This window comes from Lepisosteus oculatus, chromosome 12 (genome assembly GCF_040954835.1).
Source record: "Lepisosteus oculatus isolate fLepOcu1 chromosome 12, fLepOcu1.hap2, whole genome shotgun sequence".
Classification (NCBI taxonomy): Eukaryota; Metazoa; Chordata; class Actinopteri; order Semionotiformes; family Lepisosteidae; genus Lepisosteus; species Lepisosteus oculatus.
The window spans coordinates 12798731-12815844 of NC_090707.1; the positions used below are offsets into that span (position 1 = coordinate 12798731).

At 38.5% G+C, this 17114-nt stretch overlaps 1 protein-coding gene across 5 annotated transcripts in view; it reads left to right on the forward strand.

Annotated features, from left to right (window-relative positions):
* The window catches only part of tanc1a (tetratricopeptide repeat, ankyrin repeat and coiled-coil containing 1a), a 142037-nt gene that overhangs the window by 2382 nt on the left and 122541 nt on the right, over positions 1 to 17114 (forward strand). The window contains exon 1 of one of the 5 annotated variants that reach the window (XM_015358717.2): positions 1005 to 1394. The exons of 3 other annotated variants lie outside the window; for them this stretch is intronic. The gene's annotated coding sequence lies outside the window, so the exon portion shown is untranslated. Of the gene's footprint in view, positions 1 to 1004; positions 1395 to 17114 lie in introns of those variants that run through there. One more of the 5 variants, XM_015358718.2, reaches the window with a different exon arrangement.

Below are 17114 nucleotides of genomic sequence, written 5' to 3' on the forward strand. Positions count from 1 at the left end.
AATGGACAATATTTGTATTAGAACTTTAAATTACAATGCATTTAAAAATCCCTCAAGGAAAGAGTTTTATAAACAGGCAGGATTACTTTAGAAAGTTGAAGTTTTCTCCCGTCCTCTTGATGTCGCTATACAGACTATTTTATACCGATGTACAGCAATAAAAACGCATGTACTATATTTAAGAATAACTTTGCAATTGTACGGTGTCTGACGATGATCGAGTTTATAGTCTTTATTTGGAGATTCAAAATGTAATGATGTTGATAAGAAATACCACCCCACATAAAAGAGATAAACGTTCTGTTAACAACATGGCAATCCATATAAAATTGTATCTCATAAAAAACTGATTTTAATTATCTCTTTATCAAAGCTTCCCATTACACACCACGACAGACGAAAACTATATGAAAAAATCCTCAGAGCACACCGAGCACCGAAAACTACACCGGCCTTTTGATTCTTTAAGGTTGTATTTTAAAAGTGAAAGAAAGAAAAATACTGTTTTAAAAAATGTCAAAAGCTCTGTAACAGTGATTTATATGGTAAAAGAAAAACAAAAATTGACATCAATGAAAGATTTTCATACAACTTCCAGAATTATTAAGTAAAAAAAATGACTCAACACTAAACAGCGACCAAAGTTTAAAAAATGTTTATGCACTTTAAATTATTAATATCGCACAGCTGTGTTAAATCCCGCAGATCAGTGTAGTTCAAGGCCCTCCTGGATCTTTTTAAACCACTCATTTCAGATAACACCGCCGTGTGTGTTTGGTCTGGTTTTAACATCACGTCTTTGCTGTTTTTATCGAATTAAATCACGACACACCGCCTCCATTGTGCCTAGTTGACTCATATTTGCATTAAAAAATAAACTGAGCCAATGACAGTGATGACTGGGAGGCGCTGAGAGCGTTGCTGGTTGACTACAAAGTTATCGGAAAAGAAACTCCATGCTCCTGAGATATTTCAATAAGCATCCCCGTCTCCTTTAGCTTTATCCCCCTGATACCGCATGCAAAGCGAGAAAGCACCATGGCGATAAAGTAGGACTGGATTGCCTGGTTACGGAAAGTGTGTAGCTCTGTTTGTGCGCTCCCTTCCCCATGACCTCATGGTACTAGCTTGTGAGGGAGGAGCTCAAGGATCCAGGATCCTTCTGGGGATTCATATGGAGATAAGCGTAAAGAAACTTTTCAGCCGGGCGATACATGGTTTTTAGCAGGTAATTTTCTCCCCCTGAAACATTTCCATAATGCAGAAACGACGGCGTTAAAGTGGACTTTGCGCTTTCTAGTTTCACGTCTGTGCTGATAGTCTGCTGTTTAATTTCTACGGGATCAAAAAAAAAGTTGAGGATTAGATCGGCGCACTTTGCGAGCTCTCAGAAGGTGAGGAATGTGTTGAAACATGTCTCGGAGCAAAAATGGGTTAGCTATTTTTACGGCGATTTTAGGGAGCAACAAAGGTTAACATTCTTAAAAATTAACTCGGGATCGACACTGTGATGACTAAGGGTAACGATGAGAATAAAGCAGGTTTTCTCTTAACATCTTCAGTCTTAAATGTTTTACTGTAGTTGCGGAAACTCAAGACAAGTTTTTTTGCGGTGGTATTGAGTTTTGAATTCATCCCTGAACGTGGCGGGCATTTGCTGTTGGTTAATCTATCAAATGTTTGTGTTGCATTGCACAATTATTAGCACTTTCAGAATTATTTTATTTTAAAAATGCTCAGCTTACCATGTGTTTCAGTAGTGGTAACATTGCATAAAGATCCTTTGGTAAATATGAAAAGGATGACGCTTAAGTTAACTACGTTTGCTGTTGCGCCAAATTCTTTGACCTGGTTTTTGACGTTAGTTACTCCGTTAATCTCGGCATGTGGCATCCAGGCCAAGACACACCGGTAGTAATACCCGGGCAGTCTACCCACTAGCGATACTATACTACAAAGCACAGCGCACGGGAGAGAAGGACATCAATATAGAAATCTTAACTCTACGTGGAAATACCTTTAACATTGGAAAACTAATCCGTTATTCTGCATGCGTTTAGGATATAAATAGTACGTTGTTATTAGTGTATGAAACCTTTTAAAAACTTGCAGAAATGTGTGCAGGCATTCATTTTCTTTCAGCAGCAAAACGCAGATAGTGTGAAAATTATTTTTTACAGAAGGGAGGACAGTGCTGTACAGTGCACACTGGACAGTACCATGAAAGCGACACATTGCAGGGAAGAAATGTTCGCTCAGTCAGCAAGGTTTGGAGTTTGCGCTTGTGGTTGAGGGCTGGGAGTCAGCTTTTTTGGATTAGACAGGATAGAAGCTGGAACTTGTTGGTAGCACAGGAAACGCCCTATGAAAAGGTTTTGTTTGATGTGTCATTTATTGTGTTAGTGTGAACTGAACATTTTTATAACACGAGGTAGACAGCAGGGAGTCGTGTTTACTCTTGGCAATGTATTGAAATCGTTACCCCCAGGACCGATGCTTGGAGAGGTGTTAGAGCAGGAATCAGACGGTTAGGATTGTGATACAGTCTACAGCTGGGAATACTAGTTGATTTTGACAGTGTGTTTGTGAAGTATTCCCAACTGTACCCCTACAAATGGGTTCTGGAGGGAGGCCTGTTGGTCATCCAGGTGGTTTTTAAAAAAGCTGTTTGTAAGACTTTCTACAGAAGCCTTCCCTGCTGGGATGTCAGGTTTCATTTTGATCATCAGGCGGTATGAAATCAAGGGTGAAGTCAATTTTTTCATCTTTTCACTGAAGTGTGGGAGTGCATGCTGTGTAGCAGGCTTTTTAAATCCCCATTTCCCCTCTTAAAAATGTGGTACTAAATGGGTACGATATGTCAGTAACCTAATTAAAAGAGTTGTTAAACTACAAAACATGGCCAAAAGGCAGCTGGTGTTATGTGTTATTAACAGACCAGGAACAGATCTGTTAGTTTAACAGAATTTTACATTGGTTGGATGGTCAAGATTTTTTAAAATTCATATACTGAAGTAAAAATGTTATGTATTAAAAAAAAACATGTAACTGGTATTAAAATCTGAAATGAAAGTTTGGTGGGGGTGATGTGTAAAAAAAAAAAACAACGTTTTTCGCAGTAGGCCCGTTCACGGTTTCTCCAGGATATGAACTACATGGTTCCCAAGCCAGTTCATTTACATAAATGATTTTGAGAACACAAGAAAGACCGGCTTTGTCATTAAAGGGATTAAATGCTTGTGAAATGTAAATTGTTTGCTGCATGTTTTCTTCTCTGACAATGGAGACCCGCTAATGGCGCTAGAGCTATTTTGCAAGGTTCATTGTGGAGAAAAGGACTGGCCTTCACAGCCCAGTGACAGCTCCAGTCCTCTTTACATGACACGTCCCTTCTTTGTTGAACCACATTTTTTTTTAACGCCGCATACCCTTACACAATTTTCTATTATTATAATGTAGCGATGCTCAAGGGGACTAGCTGGAGCATTATTCATCCCTGGTCAGACCTCTCTTCAGTTTTTCCATGTAATTTTGCAGGCTTTTGAAGATGTAATTTTAAGTGGGCTTTGGCTGGTCTCAGTCCGATGTTCTCATGCTCTGGACAGAGTGCAACAAATCCTAATGCCCTTGAATGTGAACCACAAGACGAAAAATTAAAATATTTTTGGTCTGGCTGTTCTTTCCTGGTTGCTTGCATCCAGTACTTAACACTTACCACACTCGTCCGAGCTTCAGTCTCTTTTGTTGTAAGAGTGGGTGGTAGGTTTTATTGCTTGTTTTGTTGTAGTCTGCCTTGGGTTCCCTATTATGTAGTAGGAAGTTTTTCATATACTAAGTTTTAAAACCATTCTCCCGCTACCTGTCCTGCTTCTCAACGTTTTTGCATTTTACTCATCCTGATGGAACTAGGTTGTTTTTTTTCCCTCCTGCTGACTTTCCTTTTTCCTCGAGTCAAGAGTATTTGGCGTCTTGAGTCAAGATTTTAATTCCTGTGCTCTCAGGCCAGTTGGCAGCGGACAGGTGTTCGTCTTAAAGACAGAGGAGGACAAGACGGTAAAGTAGCTGGACAGTATGGCTCTTGTGGCCTGCTGTTAGCCTAGTCTGAATCCTAGGTGGATTCATCTGCTTTTTTTGTATTTTCCTGAACTCCTTGTGATCAGTCACCGTAAACATACATCCAACATTGCAAATCTTCTGAAAAGATATGCCTTTACGACATGGTTTGGTGTGTTGTACTCATGTTGCAGTGTTCCTCCTTTCTCACCTTGCCAGAGTATAAAAAGAGTTTTTGGCACTGTGATTAAAGTAACAACTTCATAACTTGCACCAAAGTTTATAAAGGTGCAAAAGTGGGCTCATTGATTTGCTTTTGAAATTCACTCAATAAGAGCAACAGAATCTGTGGCATTTGATGCATGCTCCCTGTTTTAAAAAAAATAAATTTTGTAGCCTTTCTGTATCCAATAGCCTGTTATGCTATGGCCTATTTTAATATCTTCATGCCATTGAAGTATTGTTTTTAACCTGAATGGCATTATTTTGAAATTAAAGCTGATAATAAGTTTTAACTTGAGATTACAAGCTTGTTTCTTTTGACACAGAATGACCTATGTACTTTTCACACAGTCTTCCCTGATATGCAGTAATGTCCATTCCACTGCACTCTGCTGGAATATGCTTGGAATTACCAGTTGATCTCTTTTAGAGCCTTCGCGCAAATTGTTTTAGTTTCATGATGACACAAGCTGCTTGTTCTTAGTGGTTATTGTGAGATTTTCTGTTTGCATTATTCAAAAAATGTGTTTTAGAATGATTCAGAAAACCTCACTGCATAGCCCAGAAATATTATTGTTTGTGATAAAATATTTTACATGTATTCATCCTCTGGGTGAGAGAATGTTTTGATTGCAATTAGGTGCTTCATTGTTTCCCTTGGTAGCTGTGTAATAGGATTTATTGCACTTTACAAAAGGATAATATTTTAAACACTGTCTACACCAGTAATTTCAGTTTGTTTTGTGTTTCTGTGCTCTGCATTTCTGTGTATTTCAATTGTTTCTGACAGAGACTGTCTGTTAGTAATTTAATATTATTTAACACTGGTGTCCACACAGTATGACACACTGTGTAATTACATTAGATTCTCAGACTTACCCTAGTTTTAGGAGCTGGGCTGTGTCCAAATATGTTTATTATCATGTTGTGCTGATTGCCCTCAGGAAATTGCTGGATAAAACAGCAAGTCATATTGATTTGGTTTACTCTTCTTTTGTTTTTCTTCAGATCTCATTTGCTTGGAAGTTTTACGTTTTGTTTCTGGGCTTTTAAGTTCTTTGAACAGCAAAATGTTGGGTAGAGAGAGAGACTGCCAGGGTGTTGTTCCACACACCTTGTGAGAACTGTCTCAGTTCAAGTGCGTTTTGTCAATGCAAAAAATCATTTTGAAACCGCATGTATTATGATTTATAGTTTGTGGCTGTATTTGTACATCGTGCTATGCATGTGTTGTGTAAATTGATTCTGGGATAGTGCCCAACCAACTAGGAAAATGCCATAGAATTGTAATTAACAGTTATGCTATTCATTACAAAACATACCTTAATTTAAAAATATGCAGCAATGAAAAAATCAAAAGTCACCATGGCGTTTTATATGATGAACGTAGCAGCATGTCTGTGGTTTATTATCCAGCCTTTTTAACTGGTTATACGTTCCTGTTGTGAACAGGGAAAATAAGTGTCTACCTTAGCACTGGCCACACCAAAATGTTATCTTCCTATGCGTGAAGCAGAACCTAGGCCTTCTAAGTTATGATTAAAGACATCAAATAAGCTAAACCGCATTCATGAGGAGAAAGCATCTACTTTTAAACTTTGCTCATTAATGTTTAATCTTATTCAGATAATAGGATGTTCAGGATCTGTTCCAAAAGTTGTGCATAACACTAGCACAAAAGTCACAGATATGTACGTCAGCAGGTGTTATGTACACATTAGTTTTGCTTTCAAGGTTAATGGTACCTTGTGGCCCAATGGCTTATGCTATGTACTTTGCTCGAGCCATACATACAATCTGATCTTAATTGACAATTTCTAATACCATTAAAAAATAATAAAAACCAGCTGCAAGTACTTCTGGAAATAATTCTGAGTTCAAAGCAGTATTGCTCATATCTATGTCCAGGTTTGGGAAAAGAAAAGAAATGCCTCTGCTTCCAGTCGGAGGCGAGGCAGTGCTTCAGTGAACCCGGTTTCTAAGAGTTATCTGGATCAACTCAAAAGAGTCACCCTTACGTGACTGCAGTCCAAATGCCGATTTGGAAATAAAGGAAACCTGATAGACAAGGTAAATAGAACTCCAGGAAACTAAATACTGAATTTGCTAAGGAACAGGTAAAGGTTTATTCCGTGCTGAAAGGAAAAGAGACAACTTTTTGGCTGTGGAGTCTTCCTCACACCTAAACCTTTACCTGTTCCTGTGCAGCCTACCCATGCTGACACAGCTACCTACAGTACATGAACTTCTGTATGTGTACAGACAGGAATTCAAACCTGAATGACCTTTTCATTTTTTCCCCTACCTACATAATACTGCTTTTGTTGTTGAATGTTTAGGATAAGGAGTATCTTTGGGATATACTGTAATTTGGTTACTTATATCCATTGATTTATATACAGTATATTCTCTTACATTTTTGCAGAACGAAAGAAATATATGATACACATGCTGCCCGATTTTTTTTCAAGGTTCAGTATATGTTTTGCCAAATTATTGGAAACATGAAATGTTTCCAGTAAAATGTGGCCTACGGTGAGCAAGCTGGTAATGGTAGCTTGAAGAGGCACTATATAGTTCATAACCCTCCGTACCTTAGTAAATTAGTGGCATTGCAGGATAAACTTTGCCTCTGTCTAATATATTGTAGTGCTCAGATGTATTAATTTACATTAAAAGAATCCTAAAATATTAAAAACATGCAGAGAGTTTTTATGCAGACAGCCTGGTCCTTTCTTCAGTTAAATGCTGTCATATTGAGTTGAGTCTCTGATTGGATTCAAGCAGATTTGTTTTACAGCATTTTCAAACAGTGACAGCATTTTCAAACATTCTTGAGGAAGATGTGTGAAGCTGTGTGAAAAGTTCAGTTTTGTATTGTGTTGTTCACCATGGCTGTTTTAAACATCCCGGCTGACATTTCACACGAATTATCATCCTTGTCGTAGGAGTTTGCTTCTTACGACATACTTTCCACCCCCTTAGGGCTAACGGTGTCACTGCTGTAAGTAGTAAAGATTATTCTGTGAACATGTCTAAACTCTTGTACCTGCTTTAGGGACTTTTACAGGAAATGGTGCATAATTCATTTCCCTCAGAATATTTCTAATAATTTATCTGAAAAACTATTTTTCTACCTGCTGAATCCCGGGAAAGGTTTGCTGAGGTTCTTGTAAGAAACAGCCCAATGCGGGGAGGAGTCACAGGTCTTTTAAGCACATTTAGAAACATTTTGGGTAATCTTAGGATCACGAATTTGAAAATTGGTGGTTTTGAGTTCTCTGCCAAGGTGAAAGTGTGTTCCATAATAATAGTACTGCAAGAGTATTATTGCATGGAAAGTGACTGATGGTAGGGAATTATACTGCAAGCAATGCGTGAACCATTTCTACAGAAACTAAGGTAGATGACCCCATTCTGTCGTTGCCTTTGTGATGAATGGTCTGCGTGTTGAAATACAGATAGATTGATAGCTGGTGTTTGTATTTAATAATTTATTTTAAAAATGAAAAAGACTGTACATTTTGGAAATGAATGGTCTTAATACATATTGATTGCAGCAATGGGCACGATTAGAAGCGAATTAGACCATCATCTATGAGAGACCCCAGGAGTTCCCAAAAGATTTAGGATCAAATTTTTCAGAATTTCATTTGGTGGTGGTGGGAGGGGGGGGGGTTCTGTGTGGTGTAGAGAAAGGATTCTTCTGGAAAAAAAAACCCAATTTGATCAAAGAGGCTGCAATTTATGATCATGGAACCATGTCCATTACTGTGCTCTGGAGTTTGTCTTTTCAGCCCACTTGAGACCATGAATTGAAGACAAAATTAGGAGGGAGACTGCCATTAACGAGACAGACCTTGGGAGAACAAAACACTTAGTTTTGTAAAAGCTGGACAGTTTTAGTATTAAAAACAATTAGATAAATCTTCCCCAAATTTGATGAATATGAAGGTGTTCATACCTTTTTAAAAGCAAAGAGAATATTTAAGATATCATTGTTATTTTTAATTTTGGATTTTTAAATTTAGTAAATTAAATGTAGCTTGCTTTTGAATCTGTGGCTGCAGTAGATAAGCTTTTTTTTTCTTGTCACAGTATAGACAGTGTTGTCTTTAAAGTGACGAATGTCACTCTACCCTTGCTCCAGGCTGGAAACTTTTTCTTAAATTAGAAAGAAAATCTTTTTGCTTTAAATGCCCTGTTGTTCCGTGCAAATATCGTTGTTTTCTAAGGGATTTAAAAACATTTCGACTACTTCAATGTCATCAGCATACTAAATACATGTACAGAATACTGTGAAAGGAATGAAACAAACTTGAAAAAGAATACGTCTTGCACTTGGTGAAGAGAGACTGAAAACATTATTCTCTATCACATATGCAGTTTGAATTTAAGTGAGATAAAAATAAATCCTAGCAGTTGGGTGCAGAGGATTGGTTTCAAGTCATATTGACAGATAGTGTACATCATTAAACCATTACCAAGAAGAACAATCCATCTATTTTTACCAATATTTAGGTAAATCTTGCACATTTTGATTCCTTCCTGTTCTTTGGAGCCCTTTTCTTCATAATATTAAGCTGCTGCAGTAACCTCAGACTAGCCGAAAGAACAAAAGCAAATATATTAAGGAGACTGTGTGCTGCCCTAGTGTCTTTGCCAAACCATTAATTATAGGCTGCTGAATATACTGTACTTTATTCTTTCAGTTCAGGGCAGTACATTAAGAAATTAAAAGGCCCTGTAGGCAGATTACACACTTTAGGTGTATAAATAAAATGTATCACTGTTATGTATGAACATTAAGGAACACATGGGATTTGTTTTTCCTTTAGACAAGAAACTTGTATTGGGGCTAAGTGCATATAAAGAAATCAGGCTTGCTCATTGAGAAGAGAAAAGGGAATTTTGAATGGAGTCACCTTAAGAGTTTCTGCATTTCACTTACACTCTGTGGGTCTAGGAAAAGAAAGGTCCTGTTATTGATGTATTTTTTACTGTTTCTATACACTAGTTGGTGACTGACTTTAGGATTTGTTACATAATTTGAGTTGCCCGATTATGACCTGTACTGGTTGTAGGAGGAGGGCATATCTTTGCATTAGGACTGTCTATGATTCTGTTTTCACATTGTTCAAATGACATCAGCTAGAGTCTGTTTGAATTAGAATGGCTAAGTATTATATCCGCCCATTTGGAATTGTCTGTTAGGGGGGTTTCCATGTGTATGGAGTGCAGTTTCAGTGCAGTAATAAAGCTATCCATGCCTGCAATTCAAAATAAAATAAAATAAAAGCACTGGACAGTGTTAGAGATAAAGATCACAATCCCCATTCTGGGAATGAGTTTAACAAACCTTTGCTAACCTGCTACTAGAGCACATCCTTAAAATAATACGAGATTAAAAGAAACACGCAGCACATACACACACTTGCATGTTTTCTCACAGTGACTGTATTTCATCAATGGTAGCCAGAAAGAGATGGCGACTTCTTAATCTAACTTGTAACTTTAAAATAAATGAGAAATGCTGTTACATTATTGGAAATTGTTCGAGGAACCAAACCCAGAGGTTTAATGCGTTTTCACAAGTATTTGATAAGGTACTGTTGAAGCTCTACAATGTTATGGAGAAACTTGCACCAACCTTCCAAATACGACAACAAAGAAAAAGGATGCTTCATTAATAAGTGGCAAGAATATTAACTGCGAAAAATCTGATTTTGCAATCGCAAAACATTTAAGAATAGCTTATTATCACAAGTTTTTGTCCTATTTCACATTAGGATTTTCTTTTACTTTTCAAACTCTGGTGTCAAGTAAGGTTAGACCACATTTATATTTACCCAGGAATATAATTTAACACTGTCTTCACAGGGAATTGTTCTTCTTAAAAGTTTGTTAGTATTAAAATGTTTCCGAAGGCATTTTGCGTTCTAAATAGTCTGGCACATTGGCTAATCCTGGCCTGGCGTCCTGGCCAAATTTCCCATTGGCCTTTACCAATCATGGCCTCCTAATAATCCCCATCTATGAATTGGCTTCATCACTCTGTTCTCCTCCCCACTGATAGCTGGTGTGTGGTGAGCATACTGGCGCACAATGGCTGCCGTCGCATCATCCAGGTGGGGGCTGCTCATTGTCGGTGGTGGAGGGGAGTCCCCATTACCTGTAATGCGCTTTGAGTGGAGTGTCCAGAAAAGCGCTATATAAGTGTAAGCAATTATTAATTATAATTATTATTATCGTACCTATAATGGAGCGCAAGCTGGGGTATGAGGAAAGACAAGTTCCTAATGCAAGGAATTGTATGTGGCTAATAAAGTGATCTGATCTTATCTTATAAGACAGCAGTGCATCAGTGGTTAAAATCTACTATTGTCCTCTACCCTAAAATGTGCACGGATCCTCCAAACCTCCCGTCTCGGGCTTTGAACCTTCAATATTACAAGCTCTGCGTTGTTGCCCTCTGCCCTCACTGACGTGTGCTCAAGCCTGCACGCGCCCTGAAAATGGTGAGGGTTACCGTTTAGCTGAGGAGTCGAGGGAGATCACAACCCTTTCTGTCCACCCGCATTTCTGAGTGAGGGAAGTCAGAAATGGTCATGACCCAGACTCAGGCTTGTGGCATCTCAGGAGTGGAGCTTCTGCTCTGAGCAGGTGCCTTTACCTGTTTAACCACACAGGAGCCTGTTAAAGGTTGGGATTCACATTACTGATTTAATTTAGAGTCGGCGCAGTGGTTAGCAGTGCTGCCTCACAGCACCGGAGCTCTGGGTTCGATTCCAGGCGTGTAATCTACGTGGAGTTTGTATGTTCTCCCCGTCTTCACATGGCTTTTGTCCATCAGTCCAAAGACATGCTGGTAGGTTCATTGGCTTCACTGAAAAGTGACCCTGGTGTGAGTGTGTGTGTTTGGGTCTGCACTGCAATCTAGCTGACAAGAAGGCTTTTTTGCACTGGGAAAGGTGTGCATTACATCTCTGCAGTGCTTTCAATTTTTATTGCATTCATGTTCTGTAGTACTGCAGTAAAACTGGTTATTAGCAATATGGTCTATGGCTGTATTTTAATGCTTTTGTCAGAAAACATAACTTTTTTGCAATACAATTTTGTCAGTTTGTAGCTCCTCTTTGTAAGCAGAAAAGAACAGAGATTTGTTTCAAGACAAAGAATCACACTTGGTACCTTGTCATAAAAGGATAATTATGTGTTTGTTTCCCCCCTGTTATGATGAAGTAGGTGAATTCATGTTTGTATAGAAATCAAAAGTGTTGTTTCACAGTGGCATTAAGTATAGTACCATATTTTAATTCTTCTACCATTCTTCTAAGTTCACGGATATAAAGTTAAGGGCTGTGCTAGTTTTGAGCTTGTTGCCTTGACAACAGAACAAGACTTAATTCAGAGAAGTTCATGAAAAGACATATCTGTTAACACAAACAATGTAAATAAGTTTTTTCACCTCTAGGCAAGAATGAAGCTGAAGTTTGCCATTTTCCCTTGTATATCCTCTCAGAATGCATAAAGAAGGGTATCTTTTCAGGTGAGCTTAATCTGACTGGTTTAAGCTGGAAGGAATCATGAAAACAATTCCATTTCTGTTCCCTTAAGCTTTTCTTATGAGACAGCTTTATAAATGTCTCTATTACAGTCATGGACCCAAGTCAACCTGTTTATTGTGCAACATGGTGATTTTTGAACAGGAAATGCTTGAGATGTTTTTGCCTTACTTCCCCCTACAACCTGTTAAAGTCAAAGAAAGAAAATTAAATGGGAATAAAAACAAGGACTCCTGTTTTAGCAAATGCTTTGTCTGCAGATTTGTATTGAAGTTCTGCTTTTTTTTAAGTGGAACATTTCGATTCGAATTTTTTTTAACAAAAAGGCGTGCCAATTTCAGTTCTACAGTATCGCCACATTATGGTTATTGGATCTGCTTCCCATGTCTTATTTATACAGCGTGTCTTTCCATAACTAAGAGCACTTTAATAGCATCTAGGGACAGAGTCCTGAACTTGCCAGTCCTCAGCTCTCAGATTTTTGAATTGCGAAGTTAATTTTACAGTAGTGTTCTGAAAGAGGACCAAAGATTTTTATTGCAGGAAGATAATATGTATTGACTTCAAACCAGAAAAAGCTTTCTTTAAATGTTTCTTACTGCCTAGATGGAAGGAGCAAGGAAGCTTCATGGCGCCTTCGCTCAGATATTATAATTTGCTGTGTCGAGTCCACATCTCCGCTTAGCAAACCCAAAGACCACAAACTTTTTTTGGGGGGGGACTCTGGAAGGGGGTGTTTCCTAGACTGGGCACGAGAGGCTCCTTTTTCCAAGCCCATTTTCCACACATTATCTCAGATGGGAGAGGCCTTGCAAAGTTCAGGCTTCTCTCTTTTGTCCTTTTCATGCTTGTCTCATCACTCTTTGTCTTTGTGTTCACTATGTCATTACCCTCTTTACAGGATTTAGACTAGGACACTGTAATTTTAATTATGAATGCATTTGTTAGGAGTAAGTGGTAGGCCAATATATGTATTTTCTCACAATTGCACAAGCTGTTTTTTTTTAAACTTTTTTGTTCATTATTAATAGCAGCACTAAAAATGTTAAATGACTAAATGGCTGGGGCTTTATCTTCTTTTTAAAACCTCTCTTCAGAGTTTGTTTTAAAAAATAAAGTTCAATTCTGTGTACCTGGTGGAGCATCTGCTTTGAAACAACTGCCAGTTGTTTGTTACTTAGTTGTTCTGGCTAATTTGGGTTAATTTAAGACCACATTAATATTTGTCAAAGAACTCCAAGGCCTTAGGAGAAATGAAAGAATGAACTATCTCCCTGTCAGCACACTTTGTCAGATTAACCTTATTTTAAGTTAAAAAACGCTCCATTAGCAAGGTGACCTTCAATCTATAATAATTAACAGCAACCAGACAGCAGACGGTTGTGAAAATGTATGTCCCTCAGGCACAATCTGACCTGAAACAAAATAAATACAGCAACTTCTTTGTGTTCGTTTTGTGCTGTCAGTAATTTCTTGTGCTCAGCAGTGCACTTATCAGTAATTATAACACTGGACTAAGTTTTTCTCCACTTCATGAAGCAAATATTGCTTAAAAGCTCATCTAGTCCAATGGTCCATAGGCCTATGTGTATTTTATTTTCTTTTTGCTGGAGAATGTGTACTTTTAATTGGCGCTGGCAAACTGTCTGCCCTGTGTGCCCTCCCCTTTGGCGGTTCCTATGACTCTTGTGTTTGAAGGGAGGCTGTACGATACAAGTGAATGGACTGCAGCGCTCCAAGCTTTTCTGCGTAAACCTGAATGTTGAGCGCCTTTTCTATTCAGAGTTCGTCTGCAGAGCTGGAGTTGGCTTGATGGGGCTTTTGAGGCTCTCAGTTTTATAAGCAGAGGCCCTTTTAGGGGGTGAACCTACTCATGGAAGATAATCCCCTCAAAAATATGGAAATATGATGCAAGTGCCAAATTCAGGTCGCATTATTTGTAAGATACCATCTGCTGAGTGAAGCTGAAAGTATTCTAGAAAGTTTGCTTTCGCTGTGCTGTGTTAAGTTGAACACATTTGCGCTTTGTTCCTCAAAGGGCCACAGAATGGTTTAATTAGACCTTACTCTACAGGATCTGATGTCGGGAGCATTTCTGGGACAATACCTGTGGGAGTACAATCTATCATTTCATTTGCTATCATCCCACAAAAGAAGTTTTAATTACTGTTCCAATGATTATATCCCTAGATTCCATTTTCTGTCCCCAAACAAACAACTGGAAAGAATGAAAACAAAGCAGGAAAGTACAGTGTATACCCATAATCCCATGTTTTCAAAGTGAAACCAGAATCAATTAAATTTAATCTGATGTAATAAGCAATGAGAGATATATGGACCTGTGGCATCTAGACTTATGTAGCTGAGGAAATAAATACATTGCCAGGAGAGAAAAAACAAGATCCTTAACCATGGAGAGAGATTTCCGATCTCACTCTTAAACAATGGCAGAGTATGTTTAGTTCTAATTCAGCTGAGTGTTTTTAATGTTGGTCAGGGATCTGCTACCCTCATTCTTAGAGCACCACTGAGTCATCTGGATTTCATTCCAGCTGAGCTCCGAATGACTTGATTGGTTCAATCAGTGGCTTACTTAGGAGCAGATCTGCGCTTGTTGACCATTTATGTCTGCTTGTAAAACTGGAAGGACAGTGGCTCTGATTGAGGAAGGTTGAAAAACACTGGTTTAGGTCTAATCACTTCGTCATGTATTTTACTTTCAGAATTTTTGTTTCTTCTTCTAGAGCCGATTTGTTTTAATCAAATCCTTTTCCTGCTGTGGCTCTGTCTGCTCATCTGTTTTCCTGAATGAATCTGTCCCTCTGTCATCACTGTGCCAGAGAATCTGACAATGACTTTTTGTCTGCCTTCAGTCATATGCTTTTACAAACCAGACCAGGCTGAAGTCTTGAATTTAAATAGTGTGAAAAGAGTGCAGCGCACTTTCCAAATTGCTACTACAACAGGATTTTTCTACAACTGCATGTTGTCATTTTTTTTAATCAAGAATTAGAAGAATCAAAGTAGCCCTGAGGGTGCCAGTCAAGCGACTTGGAAGCTCTGTGTGAGAACATAAAAACAACAGGAGGCAATTTTGCCTATCTAGCTTGTTTGGTTGCTTTTAGCTGCTTAATCCGAGGAACTAATCGGGTTGTTTTTTGAAAGAAGCAGGTGTATCATCTTTAGCAACATGCCTGGGTAGTTCCCACCACCATTCATGGAGGAAAATGAAAGTACAGTTTATTGGTGATGTTTTCATGCTTATGAAAGATAATAAAATGCTGACTTCAGAACTCATAGTATCCCTACGTTTTCTTTTTGCAAAACCCAAGTTCGGTTCTCATAGTGATCCTTACCATTTGCATCTGCATTTTCTGCATGTCAAAAGGTTGGATGTTGCACTTTCAGGCATGTCATGAAAGTCTATCTAGACGAAAAATCACTAGTCTTTTTCAGCCCTTTTCTTTTGGGCACACCTGGCTCCTAATAGCTCAAGCCTACCAGTGAAGAATGTGTGGGACGTGATAATTGCTAACATATGCTTCATATTTTGTCATCAAAGTTAGGTTTGTTTAATATGGTGCCAGGGCCATTAGTGGATCGACTGGAATATATAAATCATCAAAAAGCCAGTCTTCTGGGGAACGGATCTTATCGTTTTACAGGTTTTGCCAGATAAGTAATGTCAATTTCATTATCTGGTTGTGAAAAAAATAATTTCCTAGGGTCTATGTCTGTATCAATCCTAAACTCACCAGGACTGGAAAGAAATCAAATGAAAGGTGTATTACAGAAATGCCTTTTCTGTTAATACCAGTACACAATTATAATAATTCCTCACACTTACAGTATAGTGCTTTTCAGAACACTCCACTTAAAGTGCAATAAAGGTAATGGGGACTGCTACCCACCAGTCTAATGTGTAGCCCCACCCTGGGTTATGCGACGGCTGCCAAAGTGCTCCTCAGTACTCTCACCAGACATCAGCTCTCAGTGGGGAGGAGAACAGAGTGATGAAACCAATTCAAAATTGGGGATTATAAAACGGCTAGGAAAAATTTGGCCAGGACACTAGGGTAACACCCCTAATCTTTTTGAGAAACCCCTTGGGATTTTTATTGACCGTGACCATTTCAATAACCATGACTAGGGCTGGGCGTTATGGCCTACAATTTATATCGCATTATAATTTTAATTTTGGGTGGTAACGATATACATCAAAATATAAAATTATTTCTCAGAATTTCAATAGAACATGCTTTAAAAGGAGTGCAAGACGTGGATAGTAAGTTTTTATTGCCTGGAGTTAAGTATTAGGTTATTATGTACTGTTGGTTAGCTACTGTGTGTCTTTAGTGTTTTCTCCATTGCCTTAAAGCCTTCTCTCTCAGCGGTTTGGATGGGGACCATGTCCTTACACAGGTACACAGTTATGGCGTGTGTAATGTCCTTCCACTGTTGGCTTTTCTTGTAAAAAGGACAATGACTAATTAATGACTTGGGCAGCAATGTCTGCGTTGTGGCTTTTCTTTTCAGACCGACACTAGAACCACTTGATTGGGAGCGCATACTCGCATATGTGTTTCGTCTTTAGGTTGCTAAAAGAGGTTGCTTGTATTACAGCCTCTGGCTAACATTGTCGCCCGACATAGTTTGCAGATAACCGTTTTCTGCTCGTGGTTGGACTTTTAAAACTGAACCATTTCCAAACAACCGATGAAACACCCTTCTTTTCAACAATTTCGGTGCTTGTTCCCCTCTCGCCAACCCTTTTTCTCCTTTTCTCCGCGTATTTGTGTTTGCAGACGGGCACACCAAAAACGTGCGTTTGTTTGCACAGAAAAGGGGAGAGGCCGCAATGACCTCAGATGCGTCATAAACTGGACGTTTGAACCACTGAAGATCAATAATTCTGAACCTATCAGATTTCCAAATATCACCAAGATGAACAATTTCGGAAATTATATAATTGGAGCTAAAATACGTCAGAATTTTAAACTATGATGGGTCAATAGTAAAAATTTCCCAACCCCGATTTGCGCCAATGTTGGCGGTGTGATCTATGTAAACATCAAAATCCATTCTCTACCGGAGAATAAACTCCGGTATAAACAGTATATACTCTATAAACAGTATAGCCAAATCAATATTGTGGCACATATTTCTACCAGTATACCGTCTGTACCAGTTATCCTGCCCACCGCTAACCATGACCATTTTTTACTGAGAGTCAAGACCTCAGTATTACACCTTTTTTACAGTATAGTGTCCCCA